General features: G+C 38.8%; 1 protein-coding gene across 3 annotated transcripts in view; it reads right to left on the bottom strand.

Annotated features, from left to right (window-relative positions):
- The window catches only part of RFX8 (regulatory factor X8), a 259279-nt gene extending 240826 nt beyond the window's left edge, over positions 1 to 18453 (bottom strand). For all 3 annotated transcript variants that reach the window (XM_058684531.1, XM_058684530.1, XM_058684528.1), the window contains exons 1-3: positions 18333 to 18453; positions 17901 to 18040; positions 13001 to 13096 (exon numbers count right to left, since the gene is read on the bottom strand). The gene's annotated coding sequence lies outside the window, so the exon portion shown is untranslated. The remainder of the gene's footprint in view (positions 1 to 13000; positions 13097 to 17900; positions 18041 to 18332) is intronic.
- Positions 18454 to 18529: the final 76 nt, after the last annotated feature.

An 18529-nucleotide genomic window follows, 5' to 3' on the forward strand; every position in this document is an offset into this window, starting at 1 on the left:
CTTTTCACCAGGAGTGTACATCTCCCATCCACATCACAGTCTTCTCTCTGCCCTTTTGTGCCATTGGTTGATCTCAAGACCTGCTGCATTGCTGTCCTCCTTGGACTTCTCTGTATCTTCACCCTGAGCATTCCCTTGATCATTCTCCCGTGTTTTTATTACCAATTTAATTCATTATTCCCTCCTTTTGTTTCCCTTTCCTCTTTCCCTTCCCTTTCCTTTTTAAAAATTAATTAATTAATTAATTAATCAATTTTTTTACTCCCTTATTTTGGTGGACCATATCCAAAGCTTCTTAGGACAGGAGACATAAGGGTAACCTGTCAGAAAATGTCTTTATTCTACTCTTGTATTTGATTGATAGTTTGGGGGGTATGTGTAGAACTCTAGGTTGAAAATCATTTTTCTTCAGGATTTTGAAAGCATTGCTAGTTTCTAGACTTGCTGTTGAGATATGTGATGCCAGTGTGATTCTCACTCCTTTGTGGCCTGTTTTGTTTCCTGAAATCTTTTAGGATCTTTCTTTTGTACTGAGTACTCTGAAATTTCACTAAGAGTTGCTTTGGTATGAATCTCTTTTCATCCACTGTTCTGGGCATTAGTTGATGCTTTCCATCTAGAAATTCATGTCATTTATTTCAGGGGGATCTTTTTTGAGTTGATAATTTGATAATTTCTTTTCCTTCATTTTCTCTTGGAAACTCCAATTTCTCAGGAAAATGAAACTGCTAGACTGATGCATTGATCCTCTATCATTTCTAGTTCATTTTCATCCTTTTTCTTACTCATGCTCATCATTACTTCTACTTTCTCGGAGACTTTTTCAAATTTATCTTCTTATTCTTTCATTTTTTCATATGTGCTATTATTTTAACTTCCAAGACAACTTTTGAATGTTCCCTTGTTTGTAGTCTCTTGGTTTCTTGTTTTCATAGATACAATTATCTTCTTTTACTTCTCTGGAAACATTGCTTTGTTTTGCTTCCTAAGTTTCTTGTACTTCTCCAATATTTCTGTCTCCCCCAAATTTCATTTTTCTCTTGTTGATTTTTGATTTGTTTTCTGCTTATATGTGGAGGCTTTCTTGGAATATCTGGTAATCCTTAGATGATCTTTCATAATCAAGAGCAAGTCACTTAACAGTTTACTTGCAAGGCCCCTATGTGTGGGTGTGGCTTGTTTCCTAGTGGGTATGCTATTAAGGAGATCTGTCTGGGCAGTGTAGTTGGAGGACCCCCACCATCAATATCTGAAAGTCTTTCTCTTAGACTAATCAGATTCCTGACTAGTCACGCCTGTGTAATAGTACAGAGTACGAGCATTCTTGGAGCCAAATGGAGGAAGGAGACCAGGGGCTTTCACTTTATACTACCTTATGGTAGCATTTCCCTTAAGCTTACTGTACTTAGTGTGGTTCCTCATTCCTTACCTAAGCCCTGAGTCCAGGCTTACTCTAGTTCATTCTTGCTCTAGCATTATGTAGAGGTGGGAAGTATAGTTGGAGATCTAACTACACTATAGATAAACTTCAATCAATAATCCTATTTTTACCCTTACAATACCCCACCTTCCATAGTCAGACTGGTGCTGGTGACTCCTACTTTTGAGCCTTCCTGATACTCTGTGTCTGTGGTACAAAGTTGTCTACTTCTGGGTTCTTCCCCCACTGCCGAACAGGCATGAGTTTTTTGTTTTGTTTTTTGTTTTGTTTTTGTTTTTTTAATCATTTACCAATTAGATGTCTAACTGCTTTCCTTTCCCCAAGATGTTGCTTCATGACTTTGTCTTTACAGATCTATGTCTATATATTTAAAAAGTTCCCTTTAGGGGAGCCTGGGTGGCTCAGTCGGTTGAGCGTCCGACTTCAGCTCAGGTCATGATCTCGCAGTCCCTGAGTTCGAGCCCCACGTGGGGCTCTGTGCTGACTGCTCAGAGCCTGAAGCCTGCTTCCGATTCTGTGTCTCCCTCTCTCTCTGACCCTCCCCCGTTCATGCTCTGTCTCTCTCTGTCTCAAAAATAAATAAACGTTAAAAAAAAATTAAAAAAAATTAAAAAGTTCCCTTTACTATTACTTTAGTGGGTTTTTAGTTGGAAGTGGCAGCATCTTTAATCCATCATATTTAACTCAATATTCCCCATTTATTTTCACTAGTATTTGCTTGCCCTATCTTGTTTTTTGTACTGTTCTTGTATTTTCCAACTTTAAATCTGTTGTTTTGTTCCAGGTGTCTCTTACAGTAATAATAAGAGCTAATATTTATTGAGCACACTACTTTTTAGGCACTTTAAATATATTATACATGTATTGGGGTACAGATATTATACATGCTTTATCTCATTTAATATGCATGACAATACTATGAAATAAGTGGTATACACTATTCTTATGTTCACTTTACATGTACCTACTAAGCAGTGTACCCAAGATGGAAATCCATAGCCTGTACTAGTGTACTAATCACTGTAATACTAGTGATCTAGATTTTTAAAATCCATTAGTGCCTTTGTCCTTTAACAGGGGAATTTCAACCCATCATCTTTAACATGTATGAAATCTTACTATGTTCAGTAAATTACTATAAAAATAATATTATTAGTAAAAATTCACTTTCTTTTCCATCTCTGATGTTGGGTTTTAGCCAATTGAATATTTGTGGCCTCTCTCTCCTTTTCCCTCGGCCATGAATACAGACGCATCTCAGATAAGGCTGCTCCCTAATTGTAGGTACTAGAATGAGAAAAAACATGGAACACACCCACAGCCTGAAATAGAGTCATACCCAAGCTATGACCATCATGAAATGTGAGCTGGAAATTAATGTTTACTGTTACAATCTACTGAAATTTTTGAGCTGTTTGATACAGCATCTTTTATCTTCTGCATCTATAAAAACTTTTCTTTTGCTGATGTATATTCTTCAATATTATCTTTCTAAGACCTGTGGAATACAGACTTTCTCAATCTTAAAATGTCTTTATTTTGACCTCCCACTTGCACATTAGCTTGGCTAGGCATAAAATTTAAAGTTGGAAGTAATTTTAATTTGGAATTTTGAAGTTAGTTTTTAATTTTTGGCCAATATCCCCCTGTACCCCATGTCTATTGTTTCTAATGTTGATTTGAGTTTCATTCCTTTATAGATAACCTGTTTTATTTCTAGAAGTTTTAGGAATTTCTCCTTATTCTTGGAATTTTAAAATTTTAAGATGACTTTTCTGGATTATTTTTCCTTTTTTTCTTGCTCAATACAAAGTGGACTCTTAAATCTGAAAATTCATATTTTCCATCACTTCTGGGAAATTTTCTTCAATTATTTTTCTGAATATTTCTTCCTTTCTTTTGTCTCAGTTACCTTTAGAACTCCTGCAGGAAAAATGTGCAATTCTCTGTCTTCCATGCCTTGTACTTTGTATCTCATAATTGACCATTGTCATTACTTTATCCTTTAGAACTACATTGAGGGAGAATTTCTTGGTTGATCTTATACTTTCAGCTGAATCCACTCTTCTACTTAGCCCAATTATTTAATATTTAGTTCATAAATTATTACAAGGTATTAAAGTCAAGATTCAAATCCAGAGTCTGTGCTGTTAACTACCACATTACTAGTAAATGGTATTTTTTTTCTTCAATGTAATTGGAGTCTTTGTCCTTTATTAAATAAATTTTAACCCACCTACATTTATTGGGATAACTGACATGTGCAAATGTACTCTTATCAGCTTAAGGACATGAAAACCTTTAAATTTTCTCTGAGGATATAATTTATAAAGTATTTCTTTTTCCTTTCCTACGTTAAGGTTATTTACTTGGGGTTTGTTTGTGTCTTTTTCTTTTTTCTTCAATGTGATTCTGATGCCTTTCTTTTCTCAATGTTTTTTTTTTCCCCACAAATAACTAGGTTAATCTTGGCTTTTTGCATTCATATTTTAGAGTACCTCTTCATCTGTCATTTAATGTTTTGATTAGAATAGTCTGCCTCCTTCTGATTGTGAAGAAGGATCAGGATCTGGGATTAGGTTGGCATAAGAAGCTTGTCTTCTGGATCTTTCTCCCTCCCTCATTTGTTCTCTTGAGTCCTAGCCCCATTACCTGTGTGGTCCCCCATGCCAAATTTCCCACTTAGGAGAAGGATTCTCGTACTTGGGAAGCAAATATGGAGTCAACTCTTTCTACCTCTTTCTTCTGTCCTCCAATGTCCCTATGAAGATCTAGAAGCACTTCAGAGTCCACCTGTTTCCTTCTTTAACCCCAACATGATGAATATTTCTCTTTTGAACGCAGTTATAGAGGTTTTAACGTAGGGACACACATTGCTGTCACCACTGGATGTACAGTGAAAGAAGGGGAAGGGAAAAGACTGCTCAAAATATAGTTATTTAACTTACTACCCTCACAACTGTTTGAAAGTCCAGGCTTGTTCTTTGTATTCATTTATGCTGAGTGTTGAGAAATTTTAGAATTGCTTATGTGGCCCTGAATTTTAAACAGGATTTTCCTTTTCTTGTTTTGCCATCAACTCAGTCCTATTCACCCTTTGTCTTCTAGGAATTCCTAAAATTGCTGGAGTATGAAATTTTTCTTTCTTGTGTTTTTGTGTTGCTATTGTTCTGTCTTAGTTATTTCTTTTTTTAAATTTTTTTAAGGTTTATTTATTTTTGAGAGAGATAGAGACAGAGTGCTAGCAGGAGAGGGCAGAGAGAGTAGTAGACACAGAATCCGAAGCAGGCCCCAGGCTCTGAGCTGTCAGCACAGAGCCTAATGTGGTGCTTGAACTCACGAACCATGAGATCATGACCTAAGCCAAAGTCGGATGCTTAACTGACTGAGCCACCCAGGTGCTCCTATTTTAGTTATTTCTTTAATGGAGGGAGGGATAAAATATAACTTTAGTTCTTCATTTAGCCAACGATTCAGTCCTTCATTTTAAAAACACATTTTTAGTCCCTTAAACAAAGTAAGGAAAGGGAAAAAGATACATTTGTGGGTAAATTGCTTCTTCATAGCCACTTCCAACAGGCTTGAGTGAGGGACCTTTATCAGAAGTCTTATAGTCCACACGCACTGGAGACTATGATGCTTGGCCAAATCAGTTAACTACTTTTTGAATTTTTTGGTACACTCTCCCTTTTGGGTTTCACTTGCTCTCTTCCCTCAATCCACCTTTCACTTAACTTGAATATGCAGAGTTGTCAAGTAGTCTATTTTCTCCTATCAAGTAGTCTATTTTCTCCTAGATAGAAAATCATCTAAGACATTAGTCTGTATTAAAATGTTAGGAATTTAATATATTTTCCTCATCAGTAATATATGTACTTTTAAAATGATGAATAAAGGAAAGCAATTCTCATCCTAAGGGCTTGCTATGGGCTGAATGTGCCCTCCAAAATTCATGTGTTGAAATACTAATGCCCAATGTGATGGTATTAGGAGGTGGGGCCTTTGGAAGGCAATTAGGGCATGAGGGTGAAGCCTTCATGAATGGGATCAGTGCCTTTACAAAAAGACATGCCAGAGCTTGCTTCTGCTCTCTCTACTCTTTCTGCTTTGAGGATACAATGAGAAATCAGTGGTCTGCAACCTAGACAAGGTCCTCATCGGAACCTGACCATGCTGGTGCTCTAATCTGACTTCCAGCCTCCAGAACTGTGAAAAATAAAGTTCTAAAAAATTTCTGTGGTTTATAAGGTACCCAGTTTGTGGTATTTGGTTATAGCAGCCTAAACTAAGATAGGGGTAAATAGGTAATGGTGGCACTTCAGATATTTCAGAGGCAAAGCTCTTGAAAGCATAATTTTCAAACCATTGCCACTTTGTCTATTCATAAATATATAAATGGAATACTCCAGCAGCTTTGACCAAGTGTGCAATGTGAACTGCTGACAGTCATTTATTTTCTTTCTTAGTCCTCTACAGTAAAAGACAGTAATAATGCTTATTATTACTATTTTGAGCAAAAGTCAGCGTAGTCCCCTGAATATTTGCTGGGGGTAGCTGGTTGGGTATTTGTAAATGGGCACCTTTGGAAAAGTGGAGGGTATGATGGGTGAGTGTGCAAGGGAGGGATTTCGTTTTTACTTCAATGTCTTCTGACATCTCTACAGAAATAGCGCAAAGACAACAATAATTTCCAAAAGCCCTCCTCCCTGCATTGTGATCTGTCATCTTAGGAATTTCCTTGGAAGGAGAGAACTCCACTGCATACCTGTGGTTGGGAGGATTCATCCACACTGAAGGGGTCAATCTATAGAGCAGGGCCAACTCACTGGGGTATGTACATGAAATAGGTTAATTATTTCTGACAACTGCCCCTAATAATTGGATCTCCCTTACACTGGTGGCAAGGATCTTATGGTCTTGTCCAGATTCCATACCTTTCCTGCCACTTTTGGGTTTTTAACAACTCCCTTGATTTTCACTTAATTGCTTTGATTAGCTTGGACTAAAGAGCTCTGATCTATCCTCCTTAATTTGAGGTTCTTTCTACTTAACCATTTTGATTCCTGTCCAACACATCAGTGTTTGTTTTAAACTGAGATATAACACACACTAATCTTAAAGTGTACACTAAGATGAATTTTTACATTTGTATACAACCCAACCAGCCAGATCAAGTTATGGACTGCTTACTATTATTAAGTTTAGAATGAGTGAGCATACCACTGTAGTGTCACATGATATAAAATGAAAAAAAAGTTGCACAATCCCATCACAGTTTAGAATTAGAAAAGTCAAGATAACAGATTTGCTATAATACTACTATCTTTGCATGCTTTTTCTAGAGCTATCTATGTAGGAACACCATGCAAAAGATATTTTTAATGCTGAACATGTTATAACATGCAAATTAAAACATAAAATATTAAAGCCTGTGTTAACCACACTTTTACTCATCTTCCCCATCAGAGTCAGTTTCAGGGTTCAACATGTTATTCTCTATTTTCTCCTGGGTGCCCACCACAGTTATTTTAGATTCACAGAGGCACCTAAACCCACATAATAACCAAGTCCCTGCAAATCTACAGCTAGAACTTACTTTTTTAAAAAATATTTTATTTTTAAGTAATCTCTACACCTAATGTGGGGCTTGAACTCACAACCCCAAGATCAAGAGTGGCATACTCTATCAACTGAGCCAACCAGGTGCCTCTACAACTTAACTTCTTTTACAAATTGTCTCATACTTTCAGTTCCTGCCCCAGTTTAATACTGTGTAAGAGAAGTGAGTATTTTGTAAAGTTAAAAACGTGTGCGTGTGTGTGCGTGTAACATTAAATACATCTGAAATATATTGGGAAACCTGGGACTACTCTCTTTTAGTAGGTTTTGTTTTTCTTCATTTTTAGTGAATTTAAGTGTGCATGATACATGATGATCCTTGGCTTTCCAGTTTCGACATTCCAAAATGGTGTACAGATTCACACTTGGGGTTGAGCCTGTTTGCCCTTGTTCAAACCAACAAACTGGGCATTGTTTTTGCACCATCATTCAGAGCTCTAAATAGTTGTCAAGAATGTGTAACCAGACATGTAATTACACAAAGTGCCCTTTTTCAGACCCCATGTTAACTAAGTGCATTCCCCTCATTTCTCACATTTACCAGGCTTGTTAGTGTCTCAAGATTGCTAGCCCAAAAGCTCAGAACTATCTGTGTCTAGGGCAGCATCTATTGGCTGGAATCCAGCAAATGTAGAAGAATAAAGATAATTACTTGTAGAGCAAGTTCAAGGGTTCCTTAATATAATACCAAGTTACTTCCACTTGTCGTGACAGAATCTTTTACATAAAGGATTTTCTCTTGGAGAGAGGCAGCCTGATGTAGGAGAGTAGGACAAATTAGACATGGTCTAGGCTTCTCTGCATAAAGTGGTGTGACCCTGAATAAGTCAGTACCCTCACCTCAATATGACCATCATTCTCTGAAAAATGCCAATAGTCATAAAGCTGTATCATTCCAAGGATGTTACAAAAATCAGAGGAAATACTGAGCAGGAAAACCCTTTGTTAACTAGTAAATGTCCTGCAATCTTTACAACTGCTTTATTTATTGAGAAGCAGTAGTTTCATGCTTTCTAGGGACCACTGAACTCATAGCCTTGAACAGGCAGTGTACATCTCTGTTCCAGCCCTTCTCTGTAGAGTGAGGGTCCTCCTTGGACCCCACTGGGAGATATCAGATGGCTACCCATAAGGTATGTCTTGAAAAGTGATGGATGATCTACATTTCCCCACAATACCTCCTGTACTAGAGCCTGTATCAGAACTTGAAATACCCACTTTGTTTTTTTTTTGTTTTTTTTTGTTTTTGTTTTTTGTTTTTTTTTTGAAATACCCACTTTGAAACCTTCCCATCTCATAATTTGGCAGAGCCTTTTTAGAGAGTGACAAAATATACCAAGAACTTTAAAAATGTTCATAGTCTTTGATTTTGCAATTCCACTCCCACGGATTTATCTTGAGGAAATCCTAGCATGTGTGCTATTTAAAATAGTGACTGATTAGAAATAACCAAAGTACCCAGCACCACATGATTGGTTAAATAAATTATATTACAGTCAATGCAGCCATTAAAAATTAGATTGTAACAGAATATTTAATGATGTTGAGATGTTCCTAATATATGAAGTGAAAAGGAGGTCACCTGACTGTACAATTCTGATTATATTAAACACACACTCCCACACACATGCACACGCACACATGTGTTTGCTTAGAAAAACAAAGTAAATATATTCAGTGTTAATGATTAGTGGTAAGGATTATTGGTTAATTTTGTATTTTAGTATTTTATTTTATATTTCCCCGTATTTTCTTCAATGAATACATATTATATTTGTAATCAGAGAAGGTAATTTTTTTAAGTTTCTTTTGCATTAGAGAATTAAGTCTTCCAAAACTTGGTAAAAATGTGTAAGTTACCTAAAACTTACTGGTCAAAAGCATAAGTTGTCCATGTGAATCTAGTTTTTAATCCTGGATTTGCTACATTCTAAATGTGCAATCAGGGCCAAATCACTTAATGTTTCTACATCTTGGTTTTCCTTCTACGACATGGGGATAGCAAAAGTGTCTGCTACTCAGGGTCATTGAGGATTAAATAATGTAGATAAAGTCCTGGCACACGGTGAACACCCGATAAAGTAGGGCTATTATTACTACCAGTAGCAGTGCTGGGAGAGCTACTACATTCCTCTGCACACTACCCCTGTGACATCATCACAGGTAGTGTATCAGTCTGATTTGTAGCTGCCTTCTTGCAGAGTAGAGAAGGGGAGTGGGGAGCAGAAAATGTTGAGGATTCAGGGGCCTCAGAGCTGTGTACTCAGTGGGGAGAAGCGATATACTTTCGTATCCAGATAAAATCCTTGAGAGCAAAAACTGCCCCACTTTAACTTTCCTGACTTACAATGTTCAGAGTAGCCCAATACCAGCTGCTGGAGGAACAACATATTCTAATTTCCTGACTTGTACATAGTAAAGTTTCATTGTATTGACAGAGTCTTGCATTTAATTTCCTTAGCTTTTTAGACACAAAGCATTCCTAACAAGAAATTGAAAATAAAAGGGAATAACTACACAATGGAATACACATGCTGATTTGAATATGTCACTGAATCTCATAAATACTCGTTAAAATAAATGCATGGATGTAACAAGGGAAATAAATAGTTTTGCTTCCAAAAGCAATATGATCATATTTAGAAAATATAAAGAAAGTCATCCTCATTTTATCCATGCCACACTACATTCCCTTATTTATATTATTACATCAAGAAATTCTGTCAAACTTAGCAAAAGACAGAGTTCTTTCAAAAAATTAAATAAACATGCTTAAATTTCAATTTAAAACAAGAAGCTATTTCTAGCAACGCAGTGGGAAAAAGTCACAAAGAATAGTTCAAAGCCAGTAAGACACTATTTTAAAACATTTAGCTAATTTACAAATATCCCAGCCAAACTGGAGATTACTCAGTGCTGAAAAGTATTGCTTCTGGCTTTACAACAAGCAAATTAATTTCTATTTGGACCATTTCTTCTTTAGTTTTCTTCTGCCTTTTCCCCCAGTCATCTGTTATATAATTGTAAAATGGTCTAAGAAATGTTTTTATGATCTAACTTAAAGGTAATTCTTTATGGTGACTTACAAACTGAAGTCATTCATTATAAAGTCAGTCTATTTGAAAAATGAAAGTAACTTGTAGCTAATGGTTAGAAGAAAGTTTTGTGTGATTTTTTAAAATTTTGATGGATTTAATACAGTGCTACAAACTCAGTATATGCCTAATAAATACATGTTAGATAAGGAGAGGGATGGCAAGAGGGACGGTGAGGAAGTCACAGCAAAAACTATCAAAACCACTGCTTTTCTAAACCATCCATGTGCTAAACTGGAAACCACTACATGAGGGTAAGAAAGAATAATAGTCTTCAACTTCTCTAAGAAGCATCGAAATCATTAAATTACTGTTATAGGTTGAATTATGTTCTCCCCAAAAAAGATATGTTGAATTCCTAAACTCCAGTACCTCAGATTGTGTCCTTATTTGGAAGCAGGATGGTTGAGGATATAATTAGTTAAGATATTGTCATCCTGGAATAGGGTGGACCCTTAATTCAATATGACTGGAGTCCTTTTGAGAAGTTGGCCATGTGAAGACACAGACAAGGAGAACGCCACATGATTGGACCTATGCAGCTGTTAGCCAACGAACACCAAAAATTGCCAGCAAACTACCAGGAGTGCAGGGAAGGACTGACTCTCCTACAGGTTTCAGAGGTAATGTTGCCTACCAATACCTTGATTTCAGACTTCCGGCCTTCAGATTGTGAGACAATACATTTCTGTTGTTTTAAGCCATCGAGTTTGTGATATTTTGTTAGGGAAGCCCTGGAAACTAATACAATTACTTTATTTCATTTTCTTTTAAAATTTAAGTTTGTATTTTTTTTTTAAGTTTATTTATGTATCTTGAAGAGAGACCAAGAGAGTGCAAGTGGGGGAGGGGTAGAGAGAGAGGGAAAAGTCTCTAGCAGGATACACACTGTCAGCACAGAGCCTGACCATGGGGCTCGAACCATGCAGCCATGAGATTGTCACCTGAACAAAAACTAAGAGTTGGATACTCAACTGACTGAGCCACCCAGGTGCCCCTAAGTTTGTATTTTTTAATTCATAAAATAGATAAGCTGCTAAAGGGAATTTGTAGAATCACTTCTTGAAAGGAAAAAAAAAAATGTCACAGTTTTGTCAGCCAAAAAGCACTAAAATTTGATGTATTTCCTCCCAATTTTTCCTTGGAATAGTTTTTAGCTTTTGTGCAGCTATGATTATAATCTCATACAAACTTACAGTGATATTTTCAATTAGCATTACAACATACATTTCTCTATTATTACAGACTTTTCATAAACATTCTTTAAATTTGTCAATATAAGCAGTGTTGCCCAGATTATTGTTTGTAACTCTATTTTATAATTCTCCTGTTTTAACTTTCTCAATCATTCTTTTGGATCGACTCTGAGAAATTAAAAATGATCATCTCATCAACCTCTCCATAATGTGCTGTGTGAAAAACCGGAGGTAGGTTATTTAGTAAAAAACAGGCTGTCAAATAGACCCTAATAGATCACAGTCACACTTATAGACAGGAATCCTCAGATCTGTGTAGAAGATGTAGTAGGAGAGTGAAACATTTGATAATAATGAACCAGTTCGTGAATATTTGGTCTCACTCACCAGTCTGGGTGCTTTAACCACCATGACAATGCAGCTTCTAGTAGTATTGAATACAGACCCTAGGTTTCCTGATTCCCACTCCTGCATCATTTCTACTCAGGTCATGGCCATGATTTAAAAATGCCTAATGTGCTGCTTAGTTTTGAACTCAGCATAAACCTATCTAACAGATATCTGTGTCATATTATCATAGAAATCTTGGTTCTAAGTATACCTTTGCTTGAGATTTGTAAACTTTTCTTAGCCATGGAAATCTTGTCTTCATAAACTGTTACTCATATTCCCAATTTATAAAGCATAGAAAAGCAGAACCTGTGTGATGGCAGGGAAGCAGCAATAATCTCAGCAGCCCTATTACTAACTCCCTTGACCTCCCTTGGGATAGAGGCAGCCCCTGAACTGCCTCCAAGGAACCCTAAGGTTCAGAGGAACACTTTTTGTAAAAGAGAACACATAGTCTAGTTCTTTATCCACTTTGTGTTTAAAATGGCTATGCAGAAAGGGATTTTCTTTCTTTTTTAAAACAATTTTTTTAATGTCTATTTTTTTTGATAGAGAGATAGAGAGAGATTGAGAGAGAGACAGGGTGTAAGTGGGGGAGGGGCAGAGAGAGAGGGAGACACAGAATCTGAAGCAGGCTCCAGGCTCTGAGCTGTCAGCACTGAGCCTGATGCAGGGCTTGAACTCATGAATCACGAGATCATGACCTGAGCCGAAGTCCTTGGACACTTAACTGAATGCGACACACACGCACTCCAGAAAGGGATTTTCTTAAGGTTGGAAGTGTGTAAAGAATTAAGTTATGAAAAACAGCTTTTCAATTTTTCCTAGGCCACTGGTTCTCTCTTCTGAATGACTGTCTTGTTCCCAGTTCCTGGAAATTTCAAAATGCGTGGTGACATTTCTAACTTGGCTTATGTTGTAGCCTTTTCCAAAGTATTCCCTCTTTAATTCTTCTTGCCATCTACTGGTGCCCCATTTTCTCTTCATTTTGTCCTCTCTACATAATTGAAGGGCAAAGTTGTGATTCTAAAGATCATTTTTGCGTAGCACTTCTCCACAAACACTATTATAAATCTGAAGCCAGCTAATGATAAGTTCTAATGCAATAAAAGATGCAATTCTGTGAGAATAAGTGGTTTTTCCTTTTTGTGACTCTGAGTTGCATTTCCAGGAGTGATAAAGACTTTATGCTGATCCAAACAAACTTTCTCATCCAGCTCTTCCTCTCCCCAACACCAGGGGCCCCACTTCCAACTAACCTCAAGGAGCTGTCTTTAGCCAACAATTAGGTGATCCAGGTGATCCATGTCAGTCATCGCTGGCTTCTTGATCTGGTCCTGATGATTAGTTGGCCACTAAATATAGAACACAGACATAGATGAGAAGATGAAAATGACAATTATATTTGTTCAAAAGAATAAGAAAGGCCTCAAATTTTGTAATTCATAAATATGGCATTTACAGTTCATAGTTTGTCATCGGTAGGTCACCACTTAATCTTTTTTATAGAGCATACTTTGTAGAGTATGGAATATTTTGAGAGTAGAATCACTATAATCAACTGAGAACTGCAAATCAATAGGACTGGCCAACTTGCACTAATGGAGCCTTGTGATTCATTAATTTTTAAAGGGATAAACTTGATTATGATTGAACTCCTCTTCAATGGAGGTTCTGATGCATACTGGCCAGGATCTGATCTATTTCAGTGGTGACATATTAAATAACTGAGCATGAGAGAGGCCCATTGGTCTAGTCATTTCCTGAGATTTCACTGTAGAGGACACAAATATATGATCAAATATAAATAAAAACTGTTATTTCTTCAGCTAGCAGGACTACCTTGGTCTACCCTTGGCAGAGCCTCTGATTCCATTCACCAAACGCTCTATCAAAAACAGACATACTTGACAACTATTTAATGTCCCCAACCAGCTTCTCCCAACCACTTCCTATGGCTCACATCTTGATTTCTAAGGCTAGGGCTATCTCTGACTTCATTCTTGAGACCCCTTGAGGATTTTTTACGTAAAGGACTTTTCACAGTGGAAGTTGATTGAAGCAATCCTTATATGCTTATTTGCAAAATACAAATTTACAAAAAGGCTAAGTTAAGGGACAGTAACCCCCTTCATACAACATTTCAAATAGATTTTCTAGAACTAGCAAGTTCCTCTGTGTTTAAAACACTGTTCTGTTTTTTAAATATATGTTTACAGAAAACTTTTCCTGAACTCATAAAGAGGAATCTACATTTTCTTTTTCTAGCTAGCTAGGTCCATCTAGCCCAGCTGCCCAGAGTAAAACCTGCTCCTTAACATACTCCTCACTGGCTCATCTCCATGTTTCACTTTTCCTTCTCCTTCACTTGGACTTACTGTGATCATCTCTCAAATAAACTACCTGCACCAAATCTCTGTCTCAGGATCTCCTTTTGGGAGGTCTGAATTAAGAGAACTTCCTCATGACAGAAGTGACAACATCAACAGCCCTGGTAGCTAGGGTAGGATGTCTGTTTTGCCTGTGATCTGCTTCTTCTTTTGTTGCCCTTTGATCTGCTTCTGCATCCTACGCCTTCCATCCTGTTGTGCACTAGAGTAGTTGCTTCCTTTTAATTCAACTGATACACCAGTCAAAAAAGATTCTGACTCTACCAATGCTCAAAGTTGGCTTTTAAAGGGCTGAGCTTTGCTGCCAAATCTACAGCATTCCACATGTTCCATTAACTTCCATTGCTCATATCAACCCCCTTCCACTCTGGTTAAAAGGTATGAGCAGTTGTAGGACTGAGGTCAGGGTGATGATACAAATGTGAGTTTTTAAGGTCCGGAGAGGATCTTTCAATCATTTCCATCCAAGTCCTTAATCTCACATGTTAGAAAACTGAGAGACAGAGAGGGTAAGCATTTACTTAACACTTTGTCTATCAGAGAAGAGGAACTTAGATCTCTGACTCCTAACCTATGCTTTTCCCTTTCTGGGATTTTCCTGAACACATTCCACCACTGCTTCCTTTGTTTGACTCTATTCCCCCTGCTCACTACCACTTCCATCATTTATTTCCAGTTGACCTAAGCCCTCACTGACCCTGAGCCCTTAAGTTATAATCATGTAGTCCAGTTTCACAGATCTTCTGCCCTTCTTGCCCTCATACGGAGGTTGAAAATTTCTACCAATATTTTTGCAACAAAGAAAAAACTATGAAATAAGTAAAGTGATATACAGGGAGTTGTCACTGATGACCTCTTGCATAATTGAGTTCCCCTTGGGACTTGTGTGACTGGGTAACTGTTGTGTGGCCCATTGTACGCTGGGAAGATACACATTTGTATCTCATGGCCTGCTGAATACATGAGCATCTAACCTGCCTGTGGAGCTCTTGAAAGCCAAGGCTAGGCTGTTTCTTCTTGACTTGACTGATAATCTGGCTTCTGTTTTTAACCTCCACATCACCCATGCTTTAGCTTTTCTGGTCCCACCTAACCTGTCTAGCTTTACCTCTCAGAGTCTTCTGAATCGAGTCTTCTGGCCCAGTGTGGCCAAGTTCCTAATTTTTCCAACTTCACATTCCTTGTCTAAGTAAGCTATCTTTTCTTCCAGCCTAAAATGCCAAGTTAGCATTTATTTTCCAGATGATTATTTTGATTATCTTTTTGGGTCGGTTTATTTTGTGGTCTCAAATAGATTCTTAGGAACAAGGGCCATGACTTAAGTCTACTTTTTGGTACCATACAGCATATGGCTTATTATGGACTGAATGCTTGTGTCCCCCTTGTGTTGAAACTCTAAGCCCCAATGAGGCTATATTTGTATATGGGGCCTCTAAGGAAATAATTAAGGTTAAATTCATAAGGTCATAAAGGTGGGGCCCTGATAGAATAGGGGTGGGTGTCCTTATGAGATACCAGATAGCTTTTTTTTTTTTTTTTTTTTTTTCCCCTGTGAAAACCCACATGAGGACAATACTGAGAAGGTGGCCATTGCAAGCCAGGGAGAGAGCTCTCACCAGAACCCAAATCAGCTGGAACATTGCTCTTGGATTTCTAGCCTCCAGAACTTCGATATAATACATCTCTGTTATTTAAGCCACCCAGTCTATGGTATTTTGTTATGGCAGCCAGAGCTAACATAGGACTGTTGATTGAGAAAATGGCCCTCACCCTCAGATCTCAAGCAGAGTTACAAGCTGGGTAGGTGTCGATATTTCTGTGAGAAAAGTTAACTAACTTCCCACAGAGTCCAAAACAAAACCTTCCTTTGTCACCACCAGTCAACAACTGTATCCTTTCCTGTGTTCCTGACAACATCGTCCCAAGTGCGAACAAAGCTCTAAGCCACAAGTAAATCTTTTATCTTCTTGTCTACACTAACTCTGGCATCCTATCAGATGCCAAGTCTTAAGAGAGTCTACTGGCCCAAGACCTTGTATCTCCTTTCTCCAGGCCTTATTACTCTGTCCTGTGCTTTTGAGATGGCCTCTTAATGGTTCTTCTGATCTCTAGTCTTCATCTTATTGACAGAAGAGGAAACAAAGGCTCAGAATGTAAGTAACATGTTTAAGGCTGCACAACTGATAACAAACTAAGTTCAAACCTAGTTTAGTTTTGCCTCAAATCTAGCCTACTTTCCACTAGACCTGTTTAATGTTCTTCGTATACAGCCAGAATTCATAATGTTCTGCCTTTAACTATAGCTATTCATGAGACTCTTATACACATTATCAAATTGTAAGCTCTTCCTTATATCTCAGGCAATGGCTAAGCCAGCGCCTTGCACTGGGTAAGGTACTTCAAGAAAAGGTACTGAACTGAAAATGGAATGTAACCATCACAATGGTGACATGGGAAATAACAGTTTAGGAGAGAGAGATTCAGGGAAAGCTTGTAGGAGAAGGAAGAGTTGGTTCCTGAGCTGTGCTTGAGGTGATGATGGAGAATCTGGCTAGGCAGAGAAGAAGTGGGTGATCAGAGGTGGGCCTCAAAATCATGAGTGAACCTGTGGAGGGAGGCTGGCTTGGGGTGGGGGGGCTGCGTTTCTGCAGTGGGTTCAGCTGTGCTCACCAAGGAAGTCACTTAACTTCTTTACATGTTGGTTTTCTAATGTGTAATGTGGGAAAAATAAAAGTACCATTTGGGGTTAATGTGAAGAATAATGAGATAATGTACGGTAAACGCTTAGCACACTGTCTGAACCTAATATGTGTTACCTGATACTAATACTACTACTAAATATTAGTGGTAGTAATATGGTCTGAAGCATGTCATACACACCAATCTAGCTCTTTGAGTAAATAATTTACACTCACAGATAATGCCATTGCAGTGAATAGATTAGAAAACAAAATCATTGAAACACACTACTTAAATTCAAGGAACATTTTGGTTACTATGACTTTCCTAATCAGTGGGTTCCAGGAGTCCCTCAGAAGGGATTCTCATAGTTGAAAATCTTCAAGTCGTTGAGAGGCAGGAGAGTGCTAAACATATTCTGGGTAAAAGGCTAACTTGGCTGAATCAGAGTCTTAGCCTTTCTGAGTAGGCTGACCCAGTGAGAACCCCTATTCTACTTCCAGGCTGTGCTTTTAAGGAATTTAGCCACATTCCTTATCTTTCAGTACTTTGGTTTCCTCATCCTTAAAATGTGGATAACAATACATAAGGGCTATAAGACAGGTTAAATTGGGTCCTGTGCATAAAGCATACATAATGGTACACAATGATGACAGTGATGTTTGTGAAGCCTGATTGTGAAGGGCCTTGGATTTTCATCCTGTAAGGCTTTTGTTCTCAAAATGTGATCCCTGTAACAGCAATGCTAGCATCATCTGACAACTTGTTAGAAGTATATATTCTCAGGCCGATCCCAGACCTGCTGAAGGTGGGGTCAGCAATCAGTGCTTTTACAATCCCTCCTGGTGATTCCGACGCACTTCGGTTTCGAACCTGCTGTGAGGTAATAGGGAGCCATTGAAAGTTTTTGTACAATGGAATGTGATGAAAATGATCCTAGTGCGCAGACAATATATCCTCGTATAAGAGGCTCAAATTGCCTAACTACGGAAAAGCTTCCAAAGTTACTGTTAGAAGCCTGTTTATTGATCCTTAACCATCTTAGGCACAAACTGGGGTTAGCACTTAGGGCCCCAAGCACAGTGCTCACCTAATGAAGGAGGTAAGGAAGTCAGCGCACCGCAATTAAGAGAAGCTGCTTTGGATACTATTTCCACTGAAAGGCTTGGGACCGGGCGGCCAGGTGATGCTCAACGAATTCCGCCCCTACAAGCGTGTCACAAACGTAGCCTGCAAGAAAGGAAAAGAAAACCTTGTAGGGAAACCGGAAATGAGGGTCTTAGGGGTATAGAATCTGGAGGTGGGGGAAGGGGATAGGATACGCGGGGGTAAGGAAAAAGGGCGGCCCCTCGTTGGCCGGGCGACACCCCCTTCCCGTCCCTTTAGAGCCCGGGCGCGGCCGGCGGGCGGGGCGGGACGGGACGCACCCCCTGCCGGAGACAAGGCTCCGTCAGCCTCTGTGCGTTTGCGGCCAGGTCGATCCTGTTCCGTTTTGTTGGCGCGCGGTGGGGCGTCTCCTCACCCTCGGCACCTCACCGGGGACATCCCGGTCCGTCTCGTCCCTACTCTGGCCCTTTCTACGAGCGCCGCGCTGGCCGGTAGCCGCATCCCGACCGCTGTCCGCGCTGCCCGCCGGCCGGCCATTGTTCGGGCCCCACCCCTGCTGAATATTCACGCCGAGCGGGCGGCTCGCCCCGCGCCCTCCCCAGCGGGGCTCGG

The sequence above is a fragment of the Neofelis nebulosa genome, chromosome 9, assembly GCF_028018385.1.
Source record: "Neofelis nebulosa isolate mNeoNeb1 chromosome 9, mNeoNeb1.pri, whole genome shotgun sequence".
NCBI lineage: Eukaryota > Metazoa > Chordata > Mammalia > Carnivora > Felidae > Neofelis > Neofelis nebulosa.